Source organism: Ornithorhynchus anatinus, chromosome 1 (assembly GCF_004115215.2).
Source record: "Ornithorhynchus anatinus isolate Pmale09 chromosome 1, mOrnAna1.pri.v4, whole genome shotgun sequence".
Lineage (NCBI taxonomy): Eukaryota > Metazoa > Chordata > Mammalia > Monotremata > Ornithorhynchidae > Ornithorhynchus > Ornithorhynchus anatinus.
In genome coordinates, this window is record NC_041728.1 from 23,337,164 (window position 1) to 23,364,469 (window position 27,306).

The window sequence follows — 27,306 nt, forward strand, 5'->3', positions numbered from 1 at the left end:
TGTGGCCATCTTTGCCAACCGCTGTAGCCAGCTACTGTTAGGATTTCACCATTTGTAATAGTGAATGAGGCCACCATCACCAGTACCTTCAGGATTACAAGTGAAAAAAAACCAGATGGCTGAAACCTGCCTACAATCTCTACCTCCTTAGTTGAAAACCCTATCAAAAAGGCCAGTATTTTCTCTGGGAGATCAACGGAGTCGGGTACTAGCCTGAAAGCAAGCTTTGGGCCAAACTGAGTGTCTATAGACCAATAATAATAATTATGGTATTTGTTTAGCATTTACTATGTGCCAGGCACTGAACTAAGTGCTGGGGTAGATACAAGCAAATTAGGTTGGATACAGTCCCTGGACCAGACGGGGGTCACAGTCTCAATCCCCATTTAACAGATGAGGTAACTGAGGCCCAGAGAAGTGAAGAGATTTGCCCAAGGTCACACAGCAGACAAGCAGCAGAGACAGGATTAGAACCCATGACCTTTTGATTCCTAGGCCTAAGTATCTGTGGCCATCATCGCCAACCACTGTAGCCAGCTACTGTTAGGATTTCACCATTCGTAATGGTGAATAAGGCCACCATCATCAGCACCTTCAGGAATACAGGTGAAAAAAACGGATGGCCGAAACTTGCCTGCAGTCTCTGCCTCCTTAGTTGAAAATCCTAAAATTACGGAAACGTACATGAGAGCTGTGGGGTTGAGATTGGGGTGAATATCGAGTGATCAAAGGGAAAAGATCCAAGGGCAAGACCCAAATAAGTGTGTTATGACAAAAACCATAATGGATGCATGGAGAAAATCTCACCATCAAGAGTATTGTCTTTGAACCCTGAATGGCCATTATGCACCAATAAGAAAAAACTCATACTTTCTATTAACCTAATTCTTCAGAGTACTGTGGAGGAGTCACAGGTCAAATAAGCCTGGGAAAGGTGCCACATAAACACAGTTGTGAAACTGTCTTATGTCTTTTGCTCGGACAAACCCTGCTTTCTTCTAAATAGTTAAAACTAGGGGAAAACTGAACTTCCTTTTTGCGTTTTTTTGTTTTTTTTGTCTTTTGAAGCACAGCAAATTTAGTCTCCACCAAATGTGAGAACCCAAACAATTGGTATTCAGAATACTTTCCTAAGGTTTCTCACTCATGAAAATGAAACATATTTTGCATTGAGCACCAGATGGTGTTTGTGAAGACTGGACTTGCAGATGCTTCCTAATTAAAGCATTAAAGTTTAGGATGAGAAATGGCAACTGCCGATTTTTTATGGGGAAAGGGGGTGGAGGAGGAGAGAGACCCTGGGTGTGGATTCAGAGACAAACAGTGCCCTCTGATAGGTCCTTGGGGAGCAGATAATGGCAAGAGGCAGATAATTTAAAGCTAATTGAGAGATCTCCTTCCTGTCTTCACACAATAAAACAAGGTGTCAGACTCAGCTGGTATCCACACTCTGACAGGAAGAAAATGACCAGGATTTGCTCTGCAAAAGCTGCCACCTCATTTTCACTTCACACAAAACCTCTTCCTCCCCCTCCAATGTTTATAGTTTCAATGCCACCTCAACTCATAAATAAAAGTTGCCAAAGGCAGAAGACTGGAGATGGCCTATTACTGTCACAGATTAAAGTCTGGACCTTTACCTAGACAGAATCCCCCAGAACAAGAGAAGCAGCATAGGTTTAAAGAAGCAGAATGGGCTTAGAGAAACAGCATAGCCAAGTGGACAGGGTCCAGGCTTGGGAGTCATAAGGACTTGGGTTCTAATCCTGACTCAACCACTTGCCTGCTGTGTGACCTTGGGTAAGTCACTTAACTTCTCTGTGCCTCAGTTACCTCATCTGTAAAATGGGGATTAATATCACAAGCCCCATGTGGGACATGCACTGTGTCCATCCTAATTAGCTTGTGTCTACCTCAGAGCCTAGTACAGTGTCTGGCACATAGTAAGTGCTTAAGAAAAACCATAAAAAAAACAAGCTGAGAGATGGCCTTAGCCAATTTAAGATGATAAGACCAACAATAATAATAACAGTATTTACTAAACACAACTCACTGCAGAGGAATGAGGAAGATACAAAATGATTACATAGGATTCAGTCCCCGTTCTACACAGTCTCACAATCTAAAAGGGAGGGAGAATGTAGGCAGTGTCTAGATTTCACAGATCGATCAATCGTATTTATTAAGAGCTCACCACGTGCAGAGCACTGTACTAAGCACCTGAGGAAGTACCATACAACAGATTTGGTAAACACACACTCCCTGCCCATAAGCAGCTTACGATCTAGACGGGGAGAACAGATGAGGAGGAAACAATGCCAAAGAGGTTAAGAAGATGAGGAGGAAACTGAATGCCAAAGAGGTTAAGTGGCTTGCCCAAGGACACGCAGTAGGCCTTGCTAGTCCCTGCTTCCTCCCAGTGGCTTCCTACAGTGATTAGAAGCTCCTCTGCTGGACTGTAAGTTTCCTGAAGGTAGGGGTCATGTCAACCATCTCTATTGTACTGTATTTTCCCAAGAGCTGAGCACACAATGAATACTCAGTAAATACCACTGATGGATTGTTATCAGAGTCTAGTGCCCTAATTTCTGGAAATACTTTTCCTCTAAAGCTTATCTGGCTCTTTCTGAATATGGAATCCTACAGATGCATATCCCTGAGGTTATGAAGAGGAAATAAGGCAGTGTTTCTAAACTGAACAAAGTCTGTGGGAGAGGTATTGTATTAATGATACATGGCCTACACTTATTTTTATTTTTTACCAAACTGTATTTTTAGGTACTGACGCATCATAAGATGCAACAGTGAGAGAGGGAGGAGCGCCATCTTCGGCCCCCTTCTCTTTTTCTCAGGAACCGCTTGTTTGCAAAGTTGAGAGAAAGTCAAGTCAAATCTGCAGAAGATCAGTCTGATTTCATCCTGTGGCTGAAGGCAGTGAAGAACCAGGGCCAAGAGTCTCCTTCTCCTGGAGCCATGAACCTCAGTCAGCACTGGAGTGGTAAGATGAAGACAGCTAAAACAGGAGCCTACTCATCAGAGACTGCGGACCTGGCCAAGTAACTTTATTATTCTGTGGTAAGGGAGCACAGGGACTCCCATGTAGGGAAGGGAGAACTGAAGGGTGTGGGAGAGTGAGTGGGAAGGGAAAGACAATGTTTTGACAATTGTCAAAGACAATTCTGAGTCCAGGCTGGGTCAGGAATCCACCAAGCACAGCTCAGAGGAAGGAACACACCAGGAGAGCCTTAAGGAAAATGAAAGGGCACCTGGGTTTCTGAGCTCAGTTTGTTCCCAAAACCAAAAACAAAACCACTCTCAGACTCCTTTTAATTTGGAAGGAAGGGGCAAGGAAGGGAAGGTGGAGAGAAAAGTTTGTCCCCCCACTCCATCAACCCTCCTGGTTGATTAAAGTAACTGTCACATGAAACAGACAGTGAAGCTTCAGTGTCAGGTTTTCCGGTTCTGGCTGGTTGAGGATGTGAAACGAGTGTTCCATTTCAGCTGTCTTTTCCCAAGGGCAGTGTTTTGCATTCAGTCAGTGCTCAGAAAATACTACTGATGATGAGAATGATGACGATGATGATGACACCCTGGAAAATCCAGTATAACAACTACGGCATTCATTAAGCACTTACTATGTGTCCAGCACTGCTCTAAGCGCTGGTCTAGATAAAAAACAATCAGGTTGGACACAGACTCTGACCCAAATAGGGCTCACGGTCTTAATCCCCATTTTCCAGATGAGGTCACTGAGGTGCAGAGAAGTGAAATGATTCGCCCAAGATCGCAGAGCATTCAAGTGGTGAAGCCGAGATCAGAACCCAAGTTCTTCTGACTCCCAGGCCCGTGGTCTACCCACAAGACCACACTGCTTCGGGATGGGAGCCAAACTTTCTAAATGAGAAGAGTATGCTCGATGTAAATCAGCGCTTGCATAGAGAACTGCTGTCCTTCTAAAGACAGACATTAACCAATGCCATAGACCCCTGGGCACTAGGCAGAGGCTGCTGGGAGATTACTGGGAGGAAGCAGGGACTAGCAAGACCTACTGCATGACCTTGGGCAAGCCACTTAACCTCTCTGGCATTCAGTCTCCTTCTGCCGGTTTGAGAGCAGGAACGACCCTGCCTGGATTCCTCCCCAGACACTCTGGTATCAAACCTAGAGCAAGTGCTTCCTCTTCTTGGTCCCCAGGTTTACGGTTGCTACTGCCAAGTCACTTTTCACACCATTCTCCTCAGCCTCCTATAGCTTGCCCTCCTCACGTAGCACCACTGAGCCACATCCTTCCTTCAATTAATCAATCAATGGTACCTACTGAGCCCTTACTCTGTGCACAGGATGGTACTAAGTGCTTGGGAAAATACAACAGAATTGGTTAGATGCAGTCGCTGCCAACAAGGAGCTAACAATCTACAGGGGAAAGGAGAGGATATATTACTGACAGAGGAAAGAGAGGAGTGTAAAGCTATTTACATAAGTGCATAAGTGCTGTGGTGCTGGGGTGAGAGTGCTCCTCTCCTTCAAAGCATGACTAAAATAACTTTGAACAAGAAACCTTCCCTTCCCTTCCATCCCACCTCACCATGGTCACATCCCACCATGCATCATGGCCTCCCCAGCATCACACTCATGAATATCTCAGTATACAATCATAAATACACACACAGACCCAAACACCCACTTGTGTATATTTCAATGTATAGATACACCTCTCTCAGGCTATATAAGTCTAGGTGTCTATTCTATCAGACTGGAATTACTTCCAGGAAATCTTTTCTTCTTTTGGAATTTCCCTCAGCAGCTAGTAACCGCCCTTCCTAAAAAGATGATAAATCCATACACCACGTGGTGATAAAATTAATTTTCCTTCAATTAATCAATCAATAATATTTATTAAGCACTTACTGTGTGCACAGCACTGTACTAAAAATTCAGTGTCAGGATCTGGGAGTGGCGGTCCTGGGTCCTGACAGCCAGTAGGTTTTCAGGTGGGGATCCAGAGTTGAACAGGAAATGCTCCTTCATGCATTTGGGATTTGCACACAGTGGGTGCTCAGTAAACACTAGCATCTGGATGACTGAGCTTGCCAAGGGGGAGGAGATTGATTTGATCCCCGTAAACTCCTTGAGGGCAGGGACCACCTACTCTTTTAGGTACATTCTCTTCTCCTAAAATAGTAACCTAATCCAGTACCTTCAAACAGTGAGATCCAAAACAATACTAACGGGATGACAATGGGCTCGTGGTCAGAGTGGAGGACTAGAAGTCAGTTTATTCAGATTTTCATCCCAGTTCTGCCACTGGCCTCCTGTGTAAGTCACTTAACCTCTCTGAGTCACTGTTTCTTCATCTGGAAAAGGGGGAATAAGGTATTTTTTCTTCTTCAATTATAAGCCCTGTGTGGGGTAAGAATTGTGTCTGAACTGGCTATTATCTCTCTACCTCCATGCTTGGCAGAGAGTAAGTGTGGAACAAATACACATAGCTAACTACTGATGATGATGATGATAATGATCATGAGCCTGATCTTTCTGCCCATTTCTGGAATCCTTCCTTCTCCCTCTCCAAAACCTTGTTCCCTGTTTGCCAAGAAAGGTAATGGAGCTTTGTAAATACAACAGGTGGAGGTTCCATTCTGAAGATGTGGGATTAGATAGGCTACCGAGATTTAGTCAATTAAATAATTTATCTACCCAGTGACAATAAAAGGTTCAGAAAGAGCGTAGTTGGCGATTCAGTTTTGATTTGGCTTGGAGAGAGGTCATTCTGGCCGTGGCCTTATAGCGGGCCTTGAGGAAGAAAGTGGGGAGTTTTTTCACAGCATTTTAGAGGGTGTGTTTAGAGTCCACATCAAATCTAAAGTGTGAGACCAGTTTGTCCCACTGGGCCACAGGGGACATGGCGGTCAATCAATCAACACTACTTATTGAATGCTGACTGTGTGAAAGCACTGTATTAAGTGCTTGGCGGTGCACAGTAGAATTAGTACAGTTAGTAACTCTCAATGCTGAGGGCCTGGTCTGCCTCTATTTGGCTATGGAACCCCTGCACAAGAGACATGGGGTAAGTGGGGATGTTGTGGAGTAGGGGGATACAGATGGAAAGTCCCCAGAATGCACAGCCCAGGTAAAGCTGGATGAGACAAAATCCTGTACCCACTGCCAAAAGGCGGGTGGACCATATGAGCCGAGAGCATTTCCCCCGGTGCCCGGTCTGCTTGCAGGAAATTAGATGACTCCCTGATGCCACGCCTACTGTGGAAGCCCCTGATGACCAATTTTGGTGACTGGCATTGGGCTCAGGGGCAAATCGAGTTGTGAAGGGTTGGCAGGGGGCGGGAAGGAAGATGTGCGTGGGGCAGCTGTCTGAGTAGGGTATTTAATACTCACTCCCTGCCATGTTAAAATACTTGCTTTAAATGTTGACTTCTCCTCCTCCTCTCTCCCACTCTACTTCTGTTTAACACCCCCGGCCTCCTATTGCTCTCTCACACATGACATCAAGAAACCCCTGGGCTTCGGCATGAGCTCTGACAGAGGAGCACATCAGCTGCTGACTGTGACTCGTGCCCTGTTCCCATTTTGTGTTTTGGTAGCTTGTGGAACAGTGGGCTATTTGTATGCTTAGGCCCGGGGTAGGGGCTTCTTGACTAATGAGAAGCAGCGTGGCTCAGTGGAAAGAGCACGGGCTTTGGAGTCAGGGCTCATGAGTTCGAATCCTAGCTCTGCCACTTGTCGGCTGTGTGACTGTGGGCAAGTCACTTAACTTCTCTGTGCCTCAGTTCCCTCATCTGTAAAATGGGGATTAAGACTGTGAGCCCCATGTGGGACAACCTGATTCCCCTATGTCTACCCCAGCGCTTAGAACAGTGCTCGGCACATAGTAAGCGCTTAACAAATACCAACATTATTATTAATGAAAGGCTGCACTAAAAGCTCATGGCTGATGACTGAGAACAACATTGGATCCACATGCTTCTTAAGGAAAGCTTGCTCAGGCTCCCTTATCCTTTTATATAGCAATTATTTCTGTACCTGCTCTAATTAAATAGCCCATAATTATTAATATAACAGCTATGAAAGGGATGAAATCCGATTGACAGAATAATGGCACCAGAGAAAATACTGGTCACCCAACTGTGAGTTATGTCAGGCCTGCGGGGGGAATGTAAAGCCAGCTTCTGGAACAATTTGCAGAAATCTGCCTACACTTAGGGTGTTTCTCCAAGGGGAAACCCCCCACCCCCACCCTCAATCTTCTGTGGCCCAGAACTCTTGCATTCCCCTCCCAGGTGTCACTCTAAGCCTCGTAACTGGGTGACAGGAGCTGAAGTGTATAAAATGAAAATACTGGATATAAAGGCATCGGGAACCACACCCACTACAGAGAAGGGACAAGCTAGACAAACGGCCAAAGGAGGAGAAACACAAATGAAAAAATATCCAGAACATGAGTGAACTGACAAATATATAAGAACATAGAAAAAGAGGACAAGAACTCAAGCAATCGAACCTTCAAGTCAGCTAGAAAAATAACCATTCAAAATCTTTAGGCCTGTGAAAACATTTACCAATGCGGACCCTTTCTTCCTTCTGGATCTTCTCTAATTCTCTACTGACTAGGGTGGCCAGAGACAGCACTCAAAAATCCCAGACTCTGAGATATGTCATGTCATATGCAGTATGCCACCCACAGCACAATGTGATGACATCATGCGGACACCATTTTTGCACAACTCCATCCAAATCTGCCCAAACATAGAGCACCTCTTTGAGAGAACTCCTGACCCATGCCCTCAGAAGCTTCAGAGCCACTGCCTCCCCCTTCTCACAGGTCCTTCTAAACACACAGCTTCTGTGAGGCAGAACTTGCCAGCCGAACCAAGGTGGAGGGAGGCTGAGTGCTGAAAACACCACACAGAAAGGCAGCCGGTGCTGTATCAGTTCTAGGTGGGGTCTGAACAGCGGGAAACCACACAGTCCTGTGTCTCCCTCAATTTTTCAAGACTACAGTCGTTTAATTCAAAAATTCTCTCCACCACATACACTCTGAACCCATAATTCCCCCAAACAATTAGACCTACAGCACAGTTTATAAAGCAGAGACTTGCGTAGATGAAAGGCGGGGGGAGAATAAACATTTATTCTCTTCTGCATTTAGGCAACCCTCTCATTTTCGGTTTCAGACACTGCTGAGGTTTTTTTTTTTTTGAAACAAAACAAAACACCATCAGAACTGGCTTGAATGAGCAGAAGGCCACAGTTAACTTAAGAGTTACAGCAGGCGCCTGCTTAATTATACAGTCAGTAGGACAAAGGTTAATTAGAAAAGAAGTAGCTGAATTTGAGTTCACTGGGGCCAGTGGAACGCCCAGTCAATCTGTTGATAATCTTATCGTCTTCAAATTTAGGACAAATCTGAAGGAAGACCATCCTGGGCGACCCATTCACAAGTCAAACTGATTCTATCCAGTTTCTGTTCACTCATTCACTCTCACTCTCTCTCTCTCATTCATACATACACCCTCACAGAATCCCTTAAGAATGTTATTTGATTTAGGGCCATGACTTTAAGACAATAGGGAAACAAACTATCTTTAGAGCAATTCTGAAAGGTGTTTCCAAAATCTCTAGGCCCATGACAATTTTGGCCAAACGTCTACCCAAGACCACTCTCTCTTCTGGACACCTCCCTCCCTCTCTAATGACTTCTAAGATTTCTTGGTGAAGATGATACCTGTCACAACTCCTCCTCGTGGCTGGCAGACACTGGGCACGTAGACACATAGACGCAAGTAATGTCACGTGTGCTCCATCGGTATCCTTTGGAGCACAATCTCATGCACACCTTTGGATCCACGTGGATCTAAAGCATTTCTCCAGGGAAACTCTGACCCTCCCAACTTGGTTTAGAGCAGTTGTGTTCCTTTCCCAGGCCTGTTTATGAACAAGGACACCACTTCCTCCAGGCCATATACTCCTCGAGGGCAGGGAGTCATGGGTCTACTAACTGTATTGTATTGTGCTCTCCCAGACATTTAGTATTGTGCTCTGCACATAGTAAGCGCTCAGTAAATACCACTAATAGACTGATTGATTCTGAACTGCAGCATGGCTCAGTGGAAAGAGCACGGGCTTTGGAGTCAGAGGTCATGGGTTCGAATTCCGGCTCCGCCACTTGTCAGCTGTGTGACTGTGGGCAAGTCACTTAACTTCTCTGTGCCTCAGTTACCTCATCTGTAAAATGGGGATTAAGACTGTGAGCCCCACGTGGGACAACCTGATTCCCTTGTGTCTACCCCAGCGCTTAGAACAGTGCTCTGCACATAGTAAGCGCTTAACAAATACCAACATTATTATTATTATTATTATTAACTGCAAGACTTGACAGCAGGAACCAAGCCAGAGGGAGGCTGGGCATTTAAAATTAAAATTCCAGACACGTAGGTGCCCTGTGCCGTCAGTAGTGGTCAAGGGGTAGATCAGCTAAAAACTAGAAGAATGAATGATTGATGAATAAAGAGACCCATGAACACCAAGTGAAAAGAAACTAGAACAGAGATTTAAATATTAATCCCCCACATCCTTCTCCATCAGTATTCTAGCAGAGATTCTAACATTTGAGTTCCTCCTCTCCCTGACCCTTTCCGCTCCTTGCCGACGCTGCTAGAGAGCAGGAAAATGTTCAAAATGCAGACTGCAGGTCAGGAGGAAGAGGAGGAGGAGACGGCAGAGGGCTGGGCCCCCAGATAAACCAAAGAAATGAGCTGTCACTCATTCTTGCTCATAACAGGCCATTCACAGTTCATGGTGGACACTGATAAAAACATGGTGATTTCTCTTTGCCTGTTATCCTCATTATTGTTTTTCATAATTGTTGGCAATTTCAGCATCTTTTCTTGGTTTTCCTGTTTTATTCCCATAGGATTTTACTCAGGTTTGAAACCATATGTTACCAGATTCCGTAACCCTTCTATTCTTGCTTTCTATCTGCCTCTCATTCTCCCTTTCTCTCTATCTCTCTTCTCCCAGCTCTGAGCCTCTCTTAAAACCCCATCTCTTCCAGGAAGATTTCCCCATCCTCAGCACATAAGTATTTTATTCCTATCCTCAGCTTTCATGTACAAAGGGATTTTGTTTTGTTTGTAAATTTGGTTATTCAATTATTTATTCAGTTGGTTCATCCTGATAGATTGGTTCTATTGCTCCACTCCGTCCTTGCTCTTTCTCTTGCACCCACTATTTGGAAATAATTTTTGCCTGCCCTCCTCATTAGACTGCAAACTCTTGAGGGCAAGAGTCACCTGTCTTGCTTCTGGTATACTCTCCCAAGTGTTTAGTACAGTGCCTAGCTCTCAGAAGGTGCTTAATCATTTTATTATATATAAGTTTATTATCAGTTGATTGATTCTGTCTACTTCCCCTTATTGCCCCTTTCTCTCTCTCTCTCTCTCTCTCTCTCTCTCTCTCTCTCCTTTCTACCTTTTCTTTCTCCCTCCCTTTTCTGCTCTCTGTCCCAACTTTCACTTTGCTCCCAGTAAAAATGTACTTTAGGTACTATGCATTTGTTTAGAAACCTACTTACGTAGCATTACAAATTAAAGATTATGAACAACAGGTGGTGGGATGCCAAAGCACACGAGATGGAGGGTGCTGCAGACTGCCGCAAAACCAAAAACTTCCGCACTCTGTGTAAAAATCTTATATAGCCCTGAACATGTCATCATCATGTACCTCTGAAGAGTGAAAATGGCACCCGTCTCATCACAGACAAAGAAGGGATCCTAAAAAGTTGGCAAGAACATTTCCACAAGCCTTCTGCTACTGAGGCTCTGCAAAACATACACCATCTCCCAACATGCAAAGACATAAGACTTGTATCAACTATTGGAGAAATAACCACACTCAGATCCTTGGACCCGAGAGCTTACCTGGGAGATCTTCAAACATGGAGGGGGAGCCTCTGCTCGAGCACTTGCATAAAATCTTCTTTGATATAAGGGCCACTGACAAAACATCGCAGGATCTCAAAGATGCCATCGCCATCATCACCACCTTAAAGAAGAATGGTGGAAGGTCAGATTGATTGAATTATCAAGATATCTGAATAGCCTCCATTGCTGGCAAGACCCTAGTCATGGAACTCCTGGGTTGGTTATTAAAGAATATCGTCAACTGGATGCTCCTGGAATCTTAACGTGGCTTCAGACCAGAACATGGCACAGTGGACGTGACCATGATCATGTATCCCATTCAGGAGAATAATAATAATAATAGTATTTGTCAAATGCTTACTAAGTGTCAGGCACTATACTAAGTGCTGGGGTGGATACAAGTAAACCAGGTTGGACACAGTCCCTGTCCCACGTGGGGCTCACAGTCTCAATCAGATGAGGGAACTGAGACCCAGAGAAGTGAAGGGACTTGTCCAAGGTCACACAGCAGACAAGTGGCAGAGATGGAATTAGAATTCATGACGTTCTGACTCCTAGGCCCATACTCTATCCACTACATCACACTGCTTCTCAGAGCAGGAAACAGGAAGGACATGAAACAGCACCAGGACTGTTATGCTGTTTTTAATTGAACATATTGAAGCATTTGATTTGATTAGCAGGTGTGGGCTCAGATATTACCAAGCAAACTTGGCTGCCCTGGAAAAGTCCATCAGGGTTCTGAGACTGTTTCATGATGCCTGGCTGGTCAGGTCGGAACTGAGGGTGTTTTTGATCCATGCCCCACTGCCTGTGGAATAACAATAACTGTGGTATTTGTTAAGCGATTACTATGTGCTCAGCACTGGGGTAGCTAGAAGATACTCATGTCCCATGTGGGGGGTCAGAGTCTAAGTACGAGGGAGAAAAGGTATTGAATCCCCTTTCTGCAGATGAGAGAACTGAGCTACAGAGATGTTTAGTGACTTGCCCAGGGTCATAGAGCAGGTAAAAGGAGGAGTCAGGATTAGAACCCAAGTCTTTTGACTTCCAGGTCCATGCTCTTTCCAGTAGGCCACAGTGCTTTTCTAAAGTAGGACTCTGTAGTGGACTCGGTCCTGTTCATCTTACTCTGGGCAGCCATGCTGGAGAATGTAATAAGAAACCTGGATGCTTTTGCCCCTCTGATTAAACTTTTCTAACTTTGAGCATCATGTACAGTCCTAGAAGCAGTCAGAGTCAGAAGGTCATGGGTTCTAATCCCAGCTCCTCCACTTATCTGCTCTGTGACTTGAGGCAAGTCATTTCACTTCTCAGTGCCTCAGTTACCTCATTTGTAAAATGGGGGTTGGAGACTGTGAGCCCCATGTGGGATAGGGACTATGTCCAACCTGATTTGCTTGTAGCCATTCCAGCGCTTAGTACAGTTTCTGGCACATAGTAAGTGCTTAACAAATACCATAATTATTATGATTATTTATGAATTAGTGTTTGAAGATAGTCATACACTAAGACATGCAAATAACTGTAAACTGCTACACTGTTTCAGGTAGGTGCTTTGGTCAGACTAAAAGTCGAAAGAAAACTGAAGAGATTCCTCAGCTCTGCCAGAGAAACCATACATCCAACCAAAATTTAGCAACACAGAGCTTAAAGCTGGGACAGAATTCTGTTACCTAGTCTGTTTCCTGAGCTCCTCACCTTCCCTTCCAAACCCCACAGCCTGAGAAGCAGCATGGCCCACTGGATAGAGCACAGGCCTGGGAGTCAGAGGACCTGGGTTCTAATCCCAGTTCCACCATTTGTCTGCTCTATGACCTTGGGCAAGTCACCCTATTTATTTTGTTAATAAAATGTACATCGCCTTGATTCTATTTAGTTGCCATTGTTTTTACGAGATGTTCTTCCCCTTGACTCTATTTATTGCCATTGTTCTTGTCTGTCCGTCTCCCCCAATTAGACTGTAAGCCCGTCAAACGGCAGGGACTGTCTCTATCTGTTGCCGACTTGTTCATTCCAAGTGCTTAGTACAGTGCTCTGCACATAGTAAGCGCTCAATAAATACTATTGAATGAATGAATGAATCAACTTCTCTGTGTCTCAGTTACTTCGTCTGTAAAATGGGAATTAAGACTCTGAGACCCATATGGGACATGGACTGTGAACCACCTGTTTAGCTTGTATCTATTCCAGCACTTAATAAAGTGCCTGGCACATAGTAAGCACTTTAAAAATACCCTTAAAAAAACAAACAAAAGAAAAACCGCTCCCTTCGCCCCACCGTTCCCATCATTGTTGACACCACCATTCTCCCAACTTCATAAGCTCACAAACTTGAAATTATCCTTGACTCATCTCTCTCCTTCTATCCACATGGTCAGTCAGCCACCACATTATTCCAGTTTAACCTCCACAACACCTCCAAAATCTTCCTTTCCATCTCCATCCGAACTATACCATGCTGCTCCAAGCATCTGTTCGTATCACATCTCAACTACTTGCCTCCCTGCCTTCACCCTCTCTCCTTTTTCCAGTTCATATTTCACTTTGTTGACTGGATCACTCTTCAGGAAAAATCTTTCTGTGCACATCTCTTCATGCCTCAAAGAACTCCAATGGCTGCTCATCCACCCCTTATCAAGCAGAAAGCCCTCATCATTGGCTTTAAGGCACTCAATCAGCTCTTTCCCCTCTACAACTCCACCCAACACTTTGCTCCCTTGACACAGATCAACTCATTGTTCTTTGTTCTCTTTCCTCTCACCATCAACTCTTTGGCTATGCTCTTCCTCCTAACTTGGAATTCACTTTTCCCCTTCATAACTAACAGGTCAGCACTCTCTCCACCTCTGAAGCCTCTCCAGGGAACCATCCTTGTACAATCTCTTATCTCCCTATTCTAATTCTCCCTCTGTATCACCTATGTATTTAAATCTGTACCCTGTAAGCACTTGTTTACCTGTCCTTATCCACAGCTCTTATAAATACATATCTTTATACTCTATTGCTTCCCCTACCTGTAATTTATTTTAATATCTGCTTCACCTGCTATACTGTAAGCTCCTTGAGGGCAGGAATCATGCCTACTTACCCTAGTGTACTTTTCCAAGCATTTAGTATAGTGCTCTGCCAGTAAGCACTCAATAAATACTACTGATTAATAGGTAGCACACTGACCAATGATACAAAGACAAATAAGGCAGTAAAAAACCGAATCAAATTCGGCACACTCTTCGGGAGAATGTGGTGGCAGTGAAGCTTCAGGCTCCAGGCCAAACTAAAAATTTACAGAGCTGACGTGTTGTCGAACCTTCTCTAAGGCTGCAATAGTAATAATGATGGTATTTGTTAAGCGCTTACTATGTACCAGGCCTTGTACTAAGCGCTGGGGTGGTTACAAGCAAATCAAGTTGGACACAGTCCCTGTCCCATGTGGGGCTCACTGTCTCAATCCTCATTTTGCAGATGAGGTAACTGAGGTACAGAGAAGGGAAATGACTTGCCCAGCTTCACACAGCAGACAAGTGGCAGAGCCAAGATCAGAACCCATGATCTTCTGACTCCCAGGCCCAAGCTCTATTCACTCTGCTATGCTTCTTCTCTAAGAAATGTAAGACATAGATCCCAACCAGGTGCCACATCCGATTCCTTGAGCAGTTTCATCAGCATCGTTTATGGGCCACACTCACTATCAACTGGCAAGACGAGACTGCTCATTGAAATGTGGCAAGACGAGAATCACTAAGTGAAACATACTAAGTCTCCTAGCCCCAAAGCTATGCTCACTTTCACGCAGCTGTTCTGGGTGGTATACGTGAGGAGAATGAGTGACAGGAGGATACCCAAACAACTCTTGTCTGGCTTCCTGAGATTGGGAAACTGAAAGCAAGGAGGGCAGAGGAAACTTTTTCAACTTCTATGGAGAAGGGAAGGGCTCTCTTTGAGCAAAAGCTTTGTAAGAAATGCAGGTCAGGGAAGAAAAAGAGAAAACAGTGCCCAATACTGCAACTATTAAGCATGACAAAACAACAAGAATCAGCCTTTTTGTGTCTGCAATGTGGTTGGGACTGTGGGTCCAGAATTGGCCTTTACAGCCACTCATAGAAGAACCACATCACCAGGCCCTTGCGGGCAGGGACTGTTCCTACCATCTCTGTTGTATTGTTCTCTCCCAAGCGCTCGGTACAGTGCTCCCCACACAGTAAGCATTCAATAAATACCAGTGAATGATTGATTAATGGTGTCTTTATGAAATACAAATGAAAACTAGATGTAACTTAGGTAGCCCAGACTGCAGAAACATTGCTCACAACACCAGTTAAAAGAGATTAATTGTTAATCTAACACCTAGCAGCCTTTAAGAAAAAATAAATCAGAAGGACAAGATTCATGCTTGATATTTAAAAGTCATGAACAAGAATGCAGTAGGGAAGGTGTCTTTGCAGATTTGTTTTCCCTGTGTCAGCATGCATAAAGAGAAAACACATCACATATATTATCATTCATTTTATTGATGAAAAACCTGTGCCATACATTCTAATGGCTCATTCAATAGTTTCATTCTTCCAGTGCCAGCCTCGATGTATGCCATGAATCTTCCTAACATTCTGGGTAAATTTCTTCTCCAATTAGTTTTTCTCCTTTGCTTGCTAGCAGTTAGCTTTTCTGAAAGTCATTTTTCTAAGTCAAGGGCTTTAATTAAAATCCAAAAGAAAAGCCTGATTAAAATCAAAACTGGCTTGAGAAGCTGTAACCTTCCAGTCTTTTTGGCAATCACATCAATTCTAGATGGAAGAGCCCAATGTAATTGATTTTTAGTTTCCTCATTTACAGCTTTGTGTTAAGGCAGGTGACTTCAAATCCATCAATCAATGGTATTGAGTGCTTCCTATGTGCAGAGGACTGTACTAAACACTTGGGAGAATACAATATAATAGAATTAGCAGACACGTTCCCTGACCACAATGAGTTTAGAGTCTAGACTCTGACCCCAAACTGGAGGGTTATTTGCTAACTCCATGATGAACATTTTCCTTCAATATTTCTGGAGGAAATTAATTCCAATTTCCCTAGTGCTACTTGCCTCACAAAATCAGTGTTGTATTCAGGGTCCATCTTAAAACTCAAGTCTGCTACCAGAAGATGCTGGCCAAGTTCTAGATCAAACCAATTGGTTTGGCAACACCCAGAGAGCTTGGGAAAAGAAGATCCAGGAACTGACTCTCCTCTGGCTCGCTTCCCACGTTCCCTGAACCAGATTTAGATGATCGGTTGTCTGCCCAGTGCTTTTTTTCAGTGAAAAGATGGGACCACCACCCAGAGAAAACTTGTGGCCATGGCTTCAAACCAACCCCCCACAGAGAGTTGACCGACCTGTGCCAGTTCCCCCTGATGAGGCTGCGCGGGTGAATCAGTAACCTCAAGAAAATGACCTCCTGTGCACTGGAGTTCTTTCAGAATTGGAAGCGAGGATTGTTTCAGCACAGGGACAAAGGGAGCCCCACCAGGGAGAGTTGACTGGGAAAAATTCATTAGACTTTCTTTTTTAAGACTTCGTTTGCGGAGGTGGGGGAGGGAAGTCTCACCATGTGGAGGCCCCCGTTGCCGTTTCCATGGATCAAAATTGGTGGCTCTCAGCAAAGGTTACCCTGCGGTACCAATTACAGGCTGCTAGCTGGGAAATTTCATTTCATGCCCCGTGTGAAATTAGCCATGACTCTTCCATGACTGGCCACTGCTCCCCTCTAGGAAATAAGAATAACTCATTTACTTGGCTGGATTAGAACTCAGGAGTTTCCCCTCATTCGGAAAGGCAAAGCCAAAAGATCTTATTTACTATATCATCATATGAGTAGAATAGAAGCCCTGTCTCTGATTCTAGAGAAGGTCAAGCTAACCCTGTGGGTTTGGTCAGTGTTTAGGTTCACAGAGTTTTCTCCATGGATTTCCTTGGGATGAATGGCTTGAGGGAAAAGGTGAGAGCAGGGCAAAAAGCTCATAGACCTGTTTTTGAACTGTGGGGAGTCGGGATTTTGAAAGCCTAAACCTAAGTATGTAGTTCTGCCTGAAAATCTCACCAAAGATTTATGCAGTTGGGTTTCCATCCCCCAGCTCCTTCTGTTCCCCAGGTCTGCAAATCCCAACCAGACACAAGTCTTCCCATCTTCAAAGGCAGCCTAAGATCCCACCAGCTTGAATCAATCAATCATATTTATTAAGTGCTTACTGTGAGCAGAACACTATACTAATCCCTTGGGAGAATACAACTGAGTTGGTAGACATGATCCCTGCCCACATGGAACTTACAGTCTAGAGCAACTACTCTCTAATGTACCCAACACCCTCCATCATATCAACACAACAGTCACCTCTAGAGCATACTTAATTATTTATATCCATCCTCACCACTTTTGGGTGTATGTGTATTTATTTTTGTATTCAATCATTTATTCGGATTCCACAAATTATTCACATTTTTCACTGCAATGCAAGTTCCCTATAGGATAAGAATGTGCCTCATATTTCTGTAGTACTTTCTACTTTCCCATGGTCTTAATATAGTGCATTGCATACCAGTGGGCACACGATAAATACCACCACCACTATTACTATGGCCACTTCTAAAACACCTTTTCCTTTTTTCTCCTTGGTCACCCCTGAGATGAAGGAGCACAAGAAGGCAGAGATGGGGTGAAAATCCCTGTTTGCAAAGTACACAATGTCTTTCCACTTCTTGGGACACATGAAAATTTTCCTCAAAACAGTAAAGAGCAATCAAGGGAAGTCTTTTCAGATAAACTGCAGCCCCCCAGGAGAAGATCACTGGAATGCAAAATAAGCTGGAACTATTCACTCCTGGAAAAAAATGATTTGACAAAAAAAAATAAATCACAATTGAAGAAGTACTGGGAGATCAAAATACCAAATCCAGCACTGGGCTGGGGTGGTATGTAGGGGGTGAGGGTAGGTGGGAAAAGGGAATTCACTTCCACATTAGGTGCACCTCTTGGCTCTCCAAATGCCAATCTTTGTTAATCCTCAATCCCTTTCCACCCCTCCTCTAAAGTCAGGAAGAAGAACGTTGTTTGGGGCACCTTCAGTGTATTATGACAAAGTTTTAGAAAAATAAGATGCATTAAGCATGTAAGTGCTGGCCTGTGTCTTGTGATGGGGAAATCTATTTTAAAGCAGATGTTCTAAAGGCAGTTCCCCCCACAAAACAGAGTCTATGACAACCAGGTCCTTATATTAGGTCACGGAGTTCATCTCTGTAGTAAAGAAAAGAGTTCCCGATGGGGAGGAGAACACTTGATCTTAGCCAGAAAGCCAAGAGGATTTAGATTTTCCCTTTCCCAAGTCGATAATGTTTTGAGAAACTCAAGCAGGCCAGAGAACAATGAACATAGTTTCCTCACCCCTTGGACTTAGGGGATGTGAGTGATTTGAGCAAGGGAGAATTAGCTTCATAAGTGATGAAAATAGGAACTGATTTTCTAATAAAATAATTGGTTTTGTATTCAACTCTTTTTGAATTCTGCATTTTTAACAGTTCTGACTGTTTTTTCCAGGCATGCCCTGCCCCTCTTAGATAGGGTGCCTAATGTTAATGACCAAATTATTAATTTTTGCACATTCTCCAGGCCTAAGGATAGTGCTCAGTGTGCTTAATAAATACCATTATAAATCAGTTTTCACCAAAATGTTATTAAGGACCTGCACTGAGCTCTCAGTCCTCTGTCGTCTAGGAACTGACAATTTAGAGAGGGGCATCAATTTCATACTAGCTCTGATTTATTTTTAAAAGACTCTTCACATGGGAAACAAATTGGCTGAAAAGTTTTCCTTAGTACAGTGGGCAGATAACCTGCAGAGTAACCTGAACTGGAGACACATATCATTTGTATTTATTATATGTTTCCTGTGAACAGAGCACCATAGTTGTCTTGCTTCGGATAACCACTTAATGGTTTTTAAAAAAAAACAAACAAACATTTTGAGACCTAGTAGCTTAGCTTTTCTATCTGTAAAATGGAGATAGAAATCAATCAATTAATGGTACTTATTGAGTCCTTACTGCATGGAGATGACTGAACTAAGCACTTCAGAAAGTTGGAAGATTTGTTGCTGAATTGTACTTTCCAAACACTTAGTACAGTGCTCTGCACCCAGTAAGCGCTCAATAAATACGATTGAATGAATAAATGATTATGATACCTGCCCACAGGTAACTGACAGCCTAGTGGGCGAGGCAGAGATTAAAACCAATTACAGACAGGTGACAAGGCAGACTATAAGGATATGCACATCAGTGCTATGGGGCTGGGGACAGGATGAGTATCAATGTGTTTCTCTAGACTGTAAGCGCATCTCTAGACTTTAAGCTCACTGTGGACAGGGATCTTGTCTACCACCTCTGTCACACTGTACGCTCCCAAGCACTTAGTACTGTGCTCTGCAAACAGTAAGTGCTCAATAAATATAATCGATTGATTAAAGGGTACGGACCCAAGTGCACAGGTGATGCAGGAAAGATGGTGCATAGGTCGGGGGAAAAAGAAGTGCCATGGAAGGTTTTTTGGAGATGTTACTTTACAGGACTTTGAAGATGGGGGAAAATGATGGTCTGAAGGGGGAAGGAGTTCCAGACCAGAGGGAGGATGTGAGCAAGCATTTGGTGTGAGAGAGATGAGATTGAGGCTGAGCTCCCCCCTTTTTCCCTCTGCTCCCTCTACCCCCCCTTCACCTCTCCGCAGCTAAACCCTCTTTTCCCCCCTTTCCCTCTCCTCCTCCCCCTCCCCCGTCCCACCCCTCAGCACTGTACTCGTCTGCTCAACTGTATATATATATATATCTTCAACACCCTATTTATTTTGTTTATTCTGTTTAATGAGATGTACATCACCCTGATTCTATTTATTTGCCATTGTTTTTATGAGATGTTCTTCAAATAATATTATTTGCCATTGTTTTTATGAGATGTTCTTCCACTTGACCCTTTTTATTGCCATTGTTCTTGTCAGCCTGTCTCCCCCGATTAGTCTGTAAGCCCGTCAAGGGGCAGGGACTGTCTCTATCTGTTGCCGACTAGTATATTTCAAGCACTTATTACAGTGCTCTGCACATAGTAAGCGCTCAATAAATACTATTGAATGAATGAATGAATGGAATTGGGTTGGTGCTAGAGGAGCAAAGTGTGTAGGCTGGGTTAAAGTAAAAGGAGAGCTCCTTAAAGTCAATAGGAAGGAGTTTCTGTTTGATGCAGATAAGGGTGGACAATAATTGGAAGTGTTTGAGGAGTGGGGAAATAATAGAACAAGCTTTTAGATAAAGATCTACATAGGAGAGTTATGTATCAACTGGAATAAGGACAGACTGGAGGCAGGGAGGTAAGTGAGGAGGATGATGCATTAGTCAAGGCAGGCTATAAGTGCTTGATCCAGGATAGGAGCAGTATAGATGGAGAGAAAAGGGTGGATTCTAGAGGTACTGTAAAGGTAGAACCAATAGAATTTGGTGACAGATTTTATATGAGTTGAAGATAACGTCAAGGTTACAGACTTGTGAGACACAGAGGATGTGGTGGTGTCTATAGTGATAGGAAAGTTCAAGGGAGGATATAGTTGGGGCAGGAAGAATAGGACTTTCATTTTGAACATGTTAGGTTTGAGGTGTCGACAAGACATCCAAGCAGAGAGGTCCCAAATTCAGGAGGAAATGCAAGACTGCAGAGAAGGAGACAGGGTTGTGGTTGGAGAAGTAGATTTAGGAATCATCCACATAGAGCTGGTAGTTGAAGTCATCGGAGCAAATGAGTTCTCCAAGGGAGTGGATGTAGATGGAGAATAGAAGTGGACCCAGAACTGAGCCTTGAGGACTCCCACAGTTATAGTGTGGAAGGCAGAGGAGTAGCCAGTGAGAACGAGAAGGAGTGGCCAGAGAGAGAGGAGGAGAGCCAGGAGAGGACAGTATCAGTGAAGCCAAGTTCAGAAAATTTTTCCAGGAGGAGGGGCTGGCCTGCAGTGTGGAAGGCTCCTAGGCGGATCAGTAATATTTATTGAGTACCTACTGTGTGCAGAACACAGTATTACTGAGTGCTTAGGAGAGTTACAATAGAGTTAGTAGACATGATCCCAGTCCTTAGAGGTCTTAAAGTCTAACAAGGAAGACAGCAAAATAAATTACAGACAGGTAGAAGAGGGAACAAGGGATAGGTATGTAATAATAATAATGATGAAGATGGCATTTGTTAAGCACTATGTGCAAAGCATTGTTCTAAGCGCTGGGGAGGATACAAGGTGATCAGGTTGTCCCATGTGGGGATCACAGTCTTAATCCCCATTTTACAGATGAGGTAACTGAGGCACAGAGAAGTTAAGTGTGACTTGTCCAAAATCACACAGCTGACAAGTGGCTGAGCCAGGATTTGAACCCAAGCCCATGCTCTTTCCATTGAGCCATGCTGCTTCATGTACTTGAACTAGTGCTTAAGGGATAGGGTTTGTAAGATACATGTGTAAGTGTTCTGGGGGTTGGGAGTCCACCAATGCTTAGGAGGTGCAGAAATGCTCAAGATTATTCTATTTATTTATATTAATGCCTGTTTACTTGTTTTGGTGTGTGTCCCCCACCCCACCTTCTAGACTGTAAGCCCAGTGTGGGCAGGAATTATCTCTATTGCTGAATTGTAGTTTTCAAGCACTTAGTACAATGCTCTGCACACAGTAAGTGCTCAATAAATACGATTGAATGAATAAAAGAATGAAGATTAGAGATCAAATGAGGGAGATCTCTTAGAGGACATGTGATTTCAGGAGGAATTAAAATAATAATAATAATAATGTTGGTATTTGTTAAGCGCTTACTAAGTGCAGATCACTGTTCTAAGTGCTGGGGTAGATTCAGGGTAATCAGGTGGTCCCATGTGAGGCTCACAGTCTTAATCCCCATTTTTTTACAGATGAGGTAACTGAGGCACAGAGAAGTTAAGTGACTTGCCCACAGTCACACAGCTGACAAGTGGCAGAGCCGGGATTCAAACCCATGACCTCTGACTTCCAAGCCCGTGCCCTTTCCACTGAGCCATGCTGCTTCTCTAAGATGGGTCCTTAAAGCAGCAGGGCCTTTCTTATCTGCTTTATGATATATATGCCCATTTCTCCTGTAACATGGGAGTTGTGTTCCTGTAAAACCCTACATTAAAGACATGTGGTATTTCTAATTTATTTACACATGTGCACAAACTGTTTGGTCTGATATTGAAGCGTAATGTATCCAAACAGGTTTCCACTGTCGGACGAATGTTCCCTAATTCGCCAGCAATGTGGTAGCCAAAATGTTCAGGAAAAACATACTTTATGGCAGCACTAAATGTATAGCATCATTGTAGCAGGAAGTTACTTTGTGTTCCTTCCAAGAAAGGCCTATTTTGGCTCCAGCTTCCTTCTTACTTCGCACCTCCGCGATCTTGTTGTAGAGCTGTGGATGGTTGTACATACTCTGGAATTTGTTGTATCTTCTATTTCGTGTCTTCTTTCTTTGAAACTCCCCATAGAACCTGAGAGCTGAGTCTGGCCAGCCCATCTCAAGTCAAGGAACCGAGCAATTATCTGGTTGATTTGCTCCCTACAGATAACCCAAAACATTCGTTCAGGGTCCAAAGTGAACGATTTTGGTCTCACTGGCTTGGTTGGGTTTTGGCTCTGAGCCAACAATGGATAATTGCTCAATCCTGCCCTTCACCTGGGCCATTGACAGCCTGCCGTGCTCTACTCTCATGGACACTCAATAAAGTCTGTCGATTGACTGACCCACTTGAAGCATGGACCAGAGTACCAACCAACATAGCATACTCTTCAACGGCTAATTCCCAGACCCACTTCACAGCCAGGGACTGTGACCTTCTGAGGAACTTAACTTTCTTATATCTGTGAGACGGAGATAACCATGGAGGACAGCTGGTATTTTGCAGCCCCAGATAGTTGGAGGTGACTGGGTAGAAGGGAAGGGATTAAAACAGCAGCACCACCTGCCATTTCCCTAGTTTTGCTGCTTACACCACCCTCTCCTCGGATTAAGTTCAGGGTGGGGAAATAAGGGAAGAGAAGAAGCAGTGTGGCCTAGTGGAAAGAGCATAGGCCTGGGATTCAGGGGACTTGGCTTCTAATTCTGCTCTGCCCTTTGCCTGCTGTGTGACCTTGGGCCAGGCACTTACCTTCTCTGGGCCTTATCTTCCTCATATGTAAAATGGAGATTCAAAACCTATGATCCCCATGTGGGACAGGGACTGTGTGTCAGAGCTGATTATCCTGTATTTAAGCCAGAGCTAGGCAAATAGTAAGCACTTGAATACTGTAACAATTATTTCACTTTTGAACTTCTTCTAACACTCTCCAGGCCAAGGGCTCGAAATGCTGCTTATCCCGGGGCCACTCAATCCCTTGCACCAGCCTGGCCTTTACTGAATTATAGATGATTTTTAAATAATAATAATGTTAGTATTTGTTAAGTACTCGCTATATGCAGAGCACTGTTCCACTGAGCCATGCTGCTTTTCAAGTCTTTGTTAATAATCAAGATAGACACAAGATAATCAGACTGGACAGGTCCTTGTCCCACAAGGGGCTCACTATTTAAGGTGGGAAGAACAAGTATCTTATTCTCATTTTACACATGAGGAAATGACTCCAGAAAGGTCAGGTGCATGTCCCAAGGTCACACAGCTCCTCATCTTCCCTCCCAAGCCCGGTTCTCTTCCAGACTTCCCTATCACCTTGGATGGCACGACCACCCTTCCCTTCTCTCAGGCCCGCAACCGGTGTCTTCTTTGACTCATCTCTCTTGTTCATCCCACACATCCGATCCGTTACCAAGACCTGCCGGTCCCACCTTTATAATATTGCCAAGATCTGCCCTTTCCTCTCCACCCAAATGGCTACCTTACTGCTCCAGGCTCTCGTAATATCCCGGCTAGACTACTGTGTCAGCCTTATCTCTGATCTCCCTTTCTCCTCTCTCTCCCCGCTCCAGTCTATTCTTCACTCCGCTGCCCGGCTCATCTTCCTGTAGAAACGATCTGGGCATGTCACTCCCCTTCTTAAAAACCTCCAGTGGTTGCCTATCAACCTCCGCTCAAAACAAAAACTGCTCACTCTAGGCTTCAAGGCTCTCCATCACCTTGCCCCTTCTTACCTCTACTCTCTTCTCTCTTTCTACTGCCCACCCTGCACGCTCCGCTCCTCTGCCGCCCACCTCCTCACCGTCCCTCGGTCTCACCTATCCCGCCATCGACCCCTGGGCCACGTCCTCCCACGGTCCTGGAATGACCTCCCTCCTCACCTCCGACAATTTAATTCTCTTCCCCTCTTCAAATCCCTACTTAAAGCTCACCTCCTCCAAGAGGTCTTCCCAGACTGAGCTCCCCCCTTTTCCCTCTGCTCCCTCTACCCCTCCCCCCTTCAACTCTCTGCAAGTAAACCCTCTTCTCCCCCCTTTCCCTCTCCTCCTCCCCCTCTCCCGTCCCACCCCCTCAGCACTGTACTCATCCACTCAACTGTATATATCTTCATCACCCTATTTATTTTGTTTAATGAGATGTACATCACCATTTATTTGCCATTGTATTAATGAGATGTTCTTCCCCTTGACTCTATTTACTGCCATTGTTCTTGTCTGCCTGTCTCCCCCAATTAGACTGTAAGCCCATCAAAGGGCAGGGACTGTCTCTATCTGTTGCCAATTTGTACATTCCAAGTGCTTTTACAGTGCTCTGCACATAGTAAGCGCTCAATAAATACTATTGAATGAACTCAGATAAGAACCTGAGTTCCCTGACTTCTAGTCCCAAGCTCTTTTGTAGGCTATACTACTTGAAAAACATTTTGGGATTCCAAAATGAAATGTTCTTAAAACAGAAAAGGTGTTTTAATTTAATATTTGTTAGTATTTCTTTAGAGAAAGCAAAGGAGTCAGTGGACCTCCCTGGGAGTGAATCAACCAATGAATGGTATTTACTAAGTGCTTACTCTGTGCAGATAACTGTATTAAGAATTTGGGAGAGTACAAAGTTGGTAGCCATGTTCCCAACATACAAGGAGCTTATGGGCTAGAGGAGCTGACAGTCTAGTTTTCTAGACTCTGGACTGTAAGCTCCCCTCTAGACTGTAAGCTTGTTGTGGGCAGGGAACGTGTATACAAACTCTGTCGTATTCTCCCAAGCGTGTATAGTGCTCTGTACACATTAAGCACTCATTATTATTAACTGGTTGATTGACAACCAGTTGTTTTTCCTTATCCCTCATCCCTTTTGCAATTCAGGAGTACCAACTGCTTAGGTTTGGAGAAGACTGAAATGGAAAAACAGGCATTCCCACAGTTCAATCTCCTCTGATCTTTAGCATAAGCAGATGAGCTTGGTTTCTAGCACACTGAGGCAATGAGAAGCATGAGATCCGTGCTTACCCACAAGGAGTTTACACAGTCTTAGGTGGTTGATTGGAAGAGCGGCCCCTTTTTCGCCACTGCTTCACAAGGTTTCCTGCCTTGTTGGAAAACCCGAAAATCATCTGGTCCACTTACTGGTTGCGATGCTCCCACCAGCACTGAGCGTGCTGGGAAAATTTGATTTGATGGCTCTTTGACCTCTTGGCTGCCTTCAACACTTTTGGATCCCTCCCTTTGCCTGGAATCACTATCTTACCTTGGTTTGTTCTGACATGGCCCGCCCCTAAGTCTGCCTCTTAATTTTCTGGCCGATCCTTCTCAGTCTCCTTCGCTGGCTCTTCCTCGGCCTCCCACCCACTAACTCTGAGGGTTCTCCGAGGCTCTGTTCTGGGTTCTCTTTTCTTCTTACTTTACACTCAGTCCTTTGGGCAGCTCATCCACTCTCAGGGCTACATGGATGACACTCAGATTAACTCTCCAGGCCCAACCTCTCTTCTCCGCAATCTCACATTTCTTCCTATTCTGTGATATCTCTTCGTGGATGCCCTGTTGGCCCCTCAAACTCAACAGACTCAAAACCAAATTCTTCATACTCCCTTCTAAATCCTCCTCTACACAACTTTCCCATTACAATTAACATCATCATCTTTCCTGTCTCAAGTTTGTAACCTCAGCATTACCTTGACTTCTCCCTCCTGTCCCACCCCCACCTTCAGTCTGCCTCCAAAACCTGTCTCCATAATATTTGCAGGATTTTCCCTCTTCTCCATCCCAATGGCCAACACCCTGGTCTAGAAACTTACCATATCCCAACTTGTCTTCCACACTAGTCTCCTCACTGATCTCCCTGCCTAAGTCTCTCCCCTATCCAGTCCATACTTCATTCTTCTACCAGGACCATTTTTCTAAACCTGTGTTCTGCACAGCCAACCCCCTCCTCAAAAATCCTCAACCATGACCCATTTCTCTCAGGATCTTGCAGAAATTCCTGTCCCTTGGGATTAAGGTATTCAATCATCTCTCTCCCTCCCACTTAAGCACTCTTTTCTCCCACTATACCTCAGGCTGCAATCTATATTCCGTGAGCTAATCTATTCATTATGCCTTACTCTTGTCTCTCCTGCTGCTGATCTCTTGCTCATGCCGTTCATCCTGCCTGGAACTCCCTTCCCTTTTATATCTGATAGACCACAGCTCTCCTCATCTTCAAAGCCCTTAAGAAATCACATCTCCCCCACCAGGTCATCCCCAATTCATTTCTAATCTTCCCACTTTATATCCCCACCACTCTTATTGAATGATTTCTGCACCACCTATGCCACTAAGTACTCAAAACCACTCACAGCACTTCAATCAATGACATTTACTGAGTGCTTATAGTGTGCAGAACACTATGCCAAGCACTTGGGAGAGTATAACAGAGTTGGTAGATATGTTCTCTGCCCATAACAAGCTTACAGTCTAGGGGAAGACCAGCATTAATATGAATAAATCACAGATATATACATAAGTGCTGTGGGGCTGAGGGTGGGGTGAATAGCAAGTGCCCAAAGGGTCCAGATCCAAGTGCAAAGATGGTGCAGCAGCACTTAACGTACATGAGAAGCAGTGTGACCCAGAGGATAGGATCTGGGTTCAAATTCTGCCACCACCACATACCTGCTGCATGAGCTTGGGCAAGTCACTTAACGTCTCTGTGCTTCAGTTACCTAATTTATAAAATGGAGATTAAAACCGTGAGCTCCATGTGGGACATGGGCTGGGTCCAATCTGATTAGCTTGTATTTACCCTGAGCTTAGTACAGTGCCTGGAACATACTAAGTGCTTAACAAATGCATACTAAGTGCTTAACAAATGCCATTAAAAATTATTTTAATATTCTATTACCACCTCCTATCTGTAATTAAATGTTAGTGTCTATTTTCCTCA

The 27,306-nt window shown here is 44.2% G+C and overlaps 1 long non-coding RNA gene across 3 annotated transcripts in view; it reads right to left on the reverse strand.

Moving 5' to 3' along the window:
• The window catches only part of LOC103166216, a 476,150-nt gene that overhangs the window by 87,253 nt on the left and 361,591 nt on the right, over nt 1-27,306 (reverse strand). For all 3 annotated transcript variants that reach the window (XR_003756829.2, XR_003756827.1, XR_003756826.1), the window contains exon 5: nt 10,935-11,058. This is a non-coding gene — a long non-coding RNA (uncharacterized LOC103166216). The remainder of the gene's footprint in view (nt 1-10,934; nt 11,059-27,306) is intronic.